Source organism: Centropristis striata, chromosome 22 (genome assembly GCF_030273125.1).
Source record: "Centropristis striata isolate RG_2023a ecotype Rhode Island chromosome 22, C.striata_1.0, whole genome shotgun sequence".
Taxonomy (NCBI): domain Eukaryota; kingdom Metazoa; phylum Chordata; class Actinopteri; order Perciformes; family Serranidae; genus Centropristis; species Centropristis striata.
In genome coordinates this window covers 18,022,043-18,030,100 of record NC_081538.1, presented here as the reverse complement: position 1 = coordinate 18,030,100, position 8,058 = coordinate 18,022,043, and positions in this window count along the sequence as shown.

Here is an 8,058-nt window from a genome sequence, read left to right as displayed (position 1 = left end):
CCAGTAACGTTAGCTAGCCATCTGCTCTAACAGGAAGTCTGACCTCACTCAGAAACTCCAGTGATGCTAACAGAGTGCTCGCACTGTTACGGTTGTCATGACATCTCAAGTGTTTGACAGTGTTCCATTCACTCGTCCCGGCGGCGAGAGAGCGGAAGACTGTTTGGCGAAACATTTTGCTGTCGTCACTGCTACAGAATTAAAAATATAAAACAATCCCCTATTCTGAAGTAGTGGCGGGCATAGTTTAGCAGCAGCAGGGGTTGTGTTTTTGGGAGAGGACAATCTCGAACGTAAATATGGCTCGTATTGTTGCTTGTAGAAACGATCAGGGTGTTTTTAAAAGGGAGAACAGTCTCCACCGTTAGGGTCTGCACAGTCTGCCCAGGGCATTCAACTTGGCAGGTCAATCATGGCCATTTCCTCCATGGTAATTGAATCTAATTTGAGTTTGTGTCCATTATGAGCCTGATAAATATATACAGAGGCTTCTAAGGTGATTACAGTGCATGCACGTGCCTGGTTTTATAGTTAAGATTGTGCACCTAAAAGGAACCTAATTAATCTGCAGGGATGATGAGTAAAATGAACATTTCCTGTCTGTAGTCTGGGCAACAGAAATCTGACAGCTGACAGTAAGTCTTAGAGCTTGTCAACAGCTGCCTATTAACACCACAACCAACACCCATAAAGAACTATAACTATCCAGATGGTGCTTTGATGTAACAATACATTCATTTGGTTCCACCGTATAACTTACAATAAAGTAAAAAGGCAGAAAGAAACCATTAACCACTGATTATAAGACAGATGCCTTGCACAAGAGTATAACACGAGTACTTTTGGCTATCATTTACTTTCCTCAAATGGACTCGGAGCAGCACCCGCCAGTCAAATCCTCACCTCTCCCACCTTTATGCAACAGGAGAAACAATTAAGTTCATTGGTTTTCAGTCCATGCTAGTTTCAGATTGCTGCATGCTGCCAGATATAACAGTTCAAAATGACTAAGGTTTGGCTGACAGTACTTGCTGTATGTCACGATTTCTGAACTCTATAGAAATATGGTTTAGTTTCAGGCCTTATTCACCGCAATGGTCCAAACAATCAGCCATTGTTTCAGTCCTCTGTATCTGTAAAACATATTCTTTTACATTAATATTCTCCCTTTTTGTAGTCTTTCTTATACACATCCTATTTGTTACATGTTTTTTTTCTCATTTCTTTCAGTTTTAGACTACAGATGTTGATTTTTCACTCATACATTTCAACTCAAAGGACATTTGCTGTTCTTGTTGGCAGCATATGTTTAATTTGGCAAACTGATTTTGTTATATTGTCTGATGACAACATTTTTAAAAGTTTGTTTTTACTAAAGGCTGAACTTTTCCACGTTTACTTACTTTAGCACTAACAAGATCTTTTGAAAATATCAAACCCAATCTACACAAGTTGTATTTGTTAACCGGGTCCTGAAACTCAAGCAGTGTCTGTGTGTGTTGTGGTTTAACTGTAAGAGAATCCTGTAATAACCGTGGGCCAGGCAAGACAGAGCGCTATTAAGCTTTCAGCTGCTGTCATCAAACACACTGAAAACACTGAAAAGAGCTTCAAGTGTAAACACACTGGCTGGACCACCCTTAGATACACAGTGGAGTAAACACTCTTTACTTTTACCCGTCATTTTCTGTTCACATTAAAGCTATTCATTTGCTCTCCATGTCTATGTTTGTACCTCTCTCACACACACATACACACCTATATTACTAACAGTGGACTATTGTGCTATACAAAGCAATTGGGGACCTGTAAAAAAATAATAAAAATTTTACTTTAAGGCTTTTATAGTGTTTTAGTGCCTTTGCAAATTTTCTTTTTAATTTTTTATGATCAAGCACACACAATTTAAGTATTACTTACTCTCTGTAGTCTTTCTCTCTGTGAGATGCACACACATTTTCTACTTTATAGCCTCCAAAGCTTTGGTAGCATCTCACTGATTGATGTAGACAGCAGGGGAAGGAAGATAAGCAGCGAAGAAGACCAGCAGAGATTTAGAGTCTCTGCTAATGCACAGCTTGTTGGCATCAGCAATGATTCCACTTACACACTTAACCAAATCTTACTACACGTACAAGTAACAATGTTTGTCTGCTGTGAGTTTGGCATTTCGGTTCTTTTGTTTCTTCCTGTTTGTCAGCAATATTGATGTAACTCAAGCCTCACATTTGTAGCCACAAGCAGCTCAGTATGGGCCACACTTAGAGAACATGGCCACAGGAAACAGCTATTTTCCCCAAAATGTCAAAACATCATCACTGAAATGCTGTTTTATATAAATATTTAGTTTCCAGCGGAAGTCCCTCTCCAGACAAAATACCGTATTCAAATTTTGTTTGGCATGGATTTCACGTGTAAAAAGTAAAAAACAATTAACAACAAAACTCTTGAAGGGCTGGAAGCACACTTACTCCTTTTGTCATTGAAAAGTGCTGGTTTGGCAATATCAACTAAAGAAAATAACATTTTAAGCAAAGGGGGACTTGTAAGGGGGGTTGCAAATTTCATCTTGATTAATTAAGATTCTGGGTACTCTCCATAATGCAATATAAACATATATCTATTGCATTATAATCTGCTTATAGCACAGTAAGCACATACATTAGTCATGATGCCTTATGACAATAATCATATGACATTATATAAGTCATTTTATGATGACCAATAAGGTGAAGTGTCATAATACTTGCTTTAAAATTGTTTTATTCATTTTATACCTAAAATTATAGGGTTAGGATTATCCTTACCCCCTACCTAACCTAATAAAGTAATTCATATTTATTTTAACCCTAACATTTTACACATACTTATAATGCATCATAATGTGATTAAAGTATGTGTTATCAATTTAAATTTGCCTAGCCCCCTTCCCTAACACTGTAGTCATGCATTAGTGATTATAATGCATTTTTTAAATATTGTGTTTTGCATGGATGATAAAATAAAATACACTATGAGCCTTGCCAAAAAATGTGTGTAAACAGAAATCTTGTAAGTGTTAAGGTAAGATTAATATAAGTATGATTATACTTGACCATATAAGTATTATAAAATATTTTAGAATATGTTATTGTAAATTGCTATAAAACATTATTAATATGTTACTATTCACTACTGTTAACCAATTAAAATGAATAATAAGTTTGCTTATAATGCATTACAGACATAGGCTACGTCTTATTTACAGCAGGTTCATTAGTCATTAAGCAGGAGGCCCCTGAGTCCCGTATGTTTCAACATGCCGCCAGTCAACAGGATGTATAGCCGACACATTTGTGTCAGAGGAGAGGAACTCCCACCGCCAACTGTCTTGTCACGCACACATATAGTCATAGGTAGACACACTTCCTGCTCATGGCGAATCAGCTGTGGAGGTGGACCTGGATCTTTCAGAAAACCTCTGAATAGTTGCTCTGAGGGTCAGAGTGTACCAATTAGATGACTGTCCTCACTCTCCTCATCACACCATAAATCAAACAGAGCAGAGACGCCCACCAGCTGCTTTTTCTGAGATACTTATGTAACAACTGAACTGTGTGTAGTTTACAAGACAGTGAGCATGTATAGTACAGTGCTGTAGGCTGTGTTTAAAGGCATCTTTAACAAGCTTGTGCTGTTGAGTAGACATTAAACATAATGAGATGTTGTACAGTGATTGCATGCTGGTTCAGTCTGCTTTTTTTGGAGTGTATGTGTGCTATCATGCAATGTTAGCGGGCACATTGTGCTGTTATATATGAGAGCCCATACATGTGCACTGTATCACGTACACATCTGGACATGCTGACAGCGTGCCAGCTTCCAGGGGTACAGCTGAAGGCGGTCCAGCAGCTTTTAACCCTCTTCTTTAATCAGACGCCGCTCTCAGACAGCGTTAAAGCGGCCATTATATGAGCCTCAGCGCTAATGAGGGCGAGTCAAAGCAACCCCAGGCCAGCCGCAGATGACACCAATATGTGTTTATCAGATGAGCAAACAACAAGCTTTCCCTATTTACAGCCCAGGGGATGGAGGTTAAAAGCTGTGTGCCTTAACACACATTTGAAAGTAATGAGGCTTAAGCTAGTTACTCAGGGGATAAAAAACACTTGCCTGTTGTTTGGTAAGAGCTGTCTTTGTTGATATGATAAAGGTGTTGACTGTAGGGATGATAATTGAGTGGGGGCCCTTTTCTATGATCATGGGAGCAAACTTCTCCTTAACTCATGTGTTTCCTTAGATCTGCTAATAATTAGGCTACACAAAATGCTTTAGCTGAATGATGCATTGTGACTGTATACTTTGCACATGGCTTTTTATTATTAGACCTGAACAATAAAACTTGCTGTCACTCTGTGAATACAGCATGATAAATGTGTCCCCAATGGAGTGAGGATTGAGGCGGTGAGAGGACTGCTGAGATGGCCTTCCTGCTTGTTGATGCAGTTTCCTGCACTCAGTCTCTTGTGGAGCTGAATGGCCATGACCTTTGATTCAGATTTCATCAGTGCCTGACTTTCATCAGCTTCGGAAGTGGTTTAGATGTCAGCATGTAATAATGCATATGTGCAGAAACTTTGAGTGCAGGTTAAGAAGAAAAGGTCGTTGCTTAACTGCTTTTTACTGTAATGGTGCATGTAGACTGGAAGTCTAAACTGGTCTCCCCTTAAAAACAACGCAATAGGTCATTTGTACGAGCAGCTTATTATGACCCAGTAATTATTATTATTGTTATTATTATTATTATTATTATTATTATTATTATTATTATTATTAATAATAATAATAATAATAATAATAATAATAATAATAATAATAATAAACTTTATTTATAGAGAATTTTTCAAAACAAAACCTTACAAAGTGCTGAACAGCAAGTAAAACAAGCATGCATACAAGACAGAAACAAGCACACACTACATTTCCGGCATTTAAGTGCACTTATTTATTTTTATTTTTTTTATTGTCACATATGAATGCATTTTTCCAGTTGACTGTACAATCGATCTACATTTTCAACTGCATCCCCCAGCAGACCTTTTGAAAGAGCAAAAACAAAAATATATAAAGTGGAAGTGGAAAAGTAGATTTATCAGATGAGGTATTTGGCAGTTTGACACTCTTCACACTATTACTGTGAAAGAAACAAGTCAGACGGTACTGAAATGACAGTCGCTGAGAAGTGGAGTCAGAGACGATACCTGGATACTGTTAGAGAGGCATGTAAAAGGGGAGATGAATAAAACGTTTTCTTTGTGTTTTTTTATGTCATAACCCAAATACAAGCAAAAACCAGTATAAAACTCAAAACCTGGATACAGATTTGTTTTCAGTCATGCAAATTGCGTTTTCTCAAGAGGGTAACAGTACCCAGAAAGATGTCTCTTCATCATAGTCAAATAATTTCCCCACAAAAAAGATACTGTTTCACTTGATTGTTGTTGTTGTTTTTTGGGATGTCTGCCTGTAGCCACAGTAGCCAAAAATATCCAGCAATTTCATCCTTCATGTGATGACTGATATGTGAAAATATCACAATAGAAATAAGTTCTCCAACGTTGTTGTCAAATCAGTTTGTAATGTATTTGGCTTGAGGTGACACTGAAGCAATGGTGGATGGAGCCACATTGTCTTTGTGGGGTTTGTTGCCATTCCTTTCCATTTGCACAGAACAGTATTGTAATATAATGAGTTATTTATGTTCATTGTGACCTCAAGCAGCCACTTCTTTAAGTGATGGCACTATGAGCATTGTAGCTGCCACTGTAGCGTGATCACTACATTTCATGAATTGTATCTGGGTGTCCCCAATGATGAACAATACTAGAGTCTCATTGAGTGTTGGTGGATAAGTAGAAGGTTTTAGTAAGAACAAGGCATGCATCAATCATATTTATGCTACATCCTCAGTGATCTGAGACTACAGTACAATAGCAACAGCAGTTTTGTTTTGTTAATTTCAAGAAAGCCTTTGATTGGATCAATCAAGATCTTGTATATGCCCTCCATGTTAATGTCCTAACTAAAGTTATTAAGCAGACCAATCTAGGTATACTGATTGACAATATTTTATGTGTTTGGACAAACTTTAATATTAACATCAAGAGAATCTTATATTATTTTATATTGAAATGAAAGGACCCAAATGCTTTTGCAGCCACCGTCAGCGCCCCCCCCTGCTGGGATTTTCGGTAGAATGAACATTATTATCCATTTCTGACAAGAGATCCCACAAAATTCTACAGTTACAAGTTTGTGTCGTAGACATTTCTTCTTTTCTTCTTCTTTTCTTTCTTTGTGTGTTGGGTAATGCCCTCTATTGGGCAGCAGCCTCCTCATCTGCATGCCAGTACAGCTCACCCACACTTTGGGACACCTCTGCATCCCCTCTCCTGCTTGTTGTTTTTGAGGGAAGAGTCCCATTCAGCACTTCAGGACTTTATCAACTCCAGCTGTGAAATCCAAGATTCGCCTCGGACACGAGTATTTCACAAGAGGGGGAAACATGGAGACGAGGGGTGGATGTGGGGAAGACCATGGCGAATCACAAGGGAAAGGAATGCAATGATCGTAAATGGGATTGATTTACACCGACTGGGCCACAAAGAATGCGAGTTATTGACCTTTGCAATTTGTCAAGTGTAAAAGTGCAGTTTTTTACTGTGGGGAAGTGAGGAAAGCTGTGACAGCGGAGACTATAAAGCAATGTTCGGTGATGGAAGGGTGAGCTGAGTGTTTGTAGTTGACAGGACAAGGAGCAGTTGTCATAATGTGTAAGAGCTGGATTTGAGGGGTACTCTGCTGCTTAAAATGTCACCCAGAAGTGCTTTCTATATGGATTTCTCTCTATAATAGAAGTGTGTCACTAAAAAACTGAAGAGCAGTTATGAGTGCTGATAAGCATCACAGCATGTAGGAGAAGCTGCACGAAAGTGATGTATTGTTATCGCCTTCTCCTCCCTCATCCCTCTTTTTTGTAGTATCAATTTATTCTCTTGTCATAGAGCAGGAATGATGTGTTTTGCTTAGTTTTCACTCCTCCAACACAATGGGAGGGAAATCTAACAAGTGTCAACAACTCTCTTGACATTTTTTGAAAATTCTTGCTTTCTGGATCCAAGTTCTGACCCCGGGAAGTGGTTCAGACCTGTAAAATGAGCTAGGGGGCTTTGATATCATTGCTTGAGAGGAAAATGGAGCAACAGAGAGAGAAAACATCCAAGTGAAAGGATGAGGCAGCATTCAGGGTACAGAGTAACCTGTACTGGTCTTCATCTGCTTCCAGGTTGGACGTGTTGTGTGTCAGAGATGGTCTTCTGCAGATCTTGGTTGTAGTGAGTGATTATTTGAGTTACTGTTGAACCAGTCTGACCATTCTCCTCTGACCTCTGGCATCAACAAGGCATCAACGCTCACTGGATATTTTCTCTTTTTCAGACCATTCTCTGTAAACCCTAGAGAAAATCCCAGTAGATCAGCAGTTTTTTGAAACCGTGCCAAGTTGAAAGTCACTTAAATCACCTTTCTTCCTCATTCTGATGCTCGCTTTGAACTTCAGCAGCTCGTCTTCATCATGTCTACATGCCTAAATTCAATGAGTTGCTGCCATTTGATTGGCTGATTAGATATTAGCAGTTCAACAGGTTACCATAATTAATTTTGCCAGCTAGTGTAGTGTAGTGATATACATTATATCTCACAGGAAAAGTTTTTCTGAATGAATACTTTTCGATTTGATAATTTAACAACATGGTGGCCCATAAAGTTGGAATAAAATATTGTTTTACCTTTTTCCATGAAATAATTGTGAGAATGTTATTTATTCTTGGCAGAAAAAGTTTATATCTTCTCAAACCTTTGTTTAACAATCTCTTCCAAACATATCACAATGAAAATGAAACCACAATTAACATATTATTGTGTCTGAAAACAAAATCATTCCAACTTCATGGGCGTCCGTGTACATTTTGCAACTACTACTTCTGTACTTTCAAGTGAAGTTTTTATGCAGGACTTGTA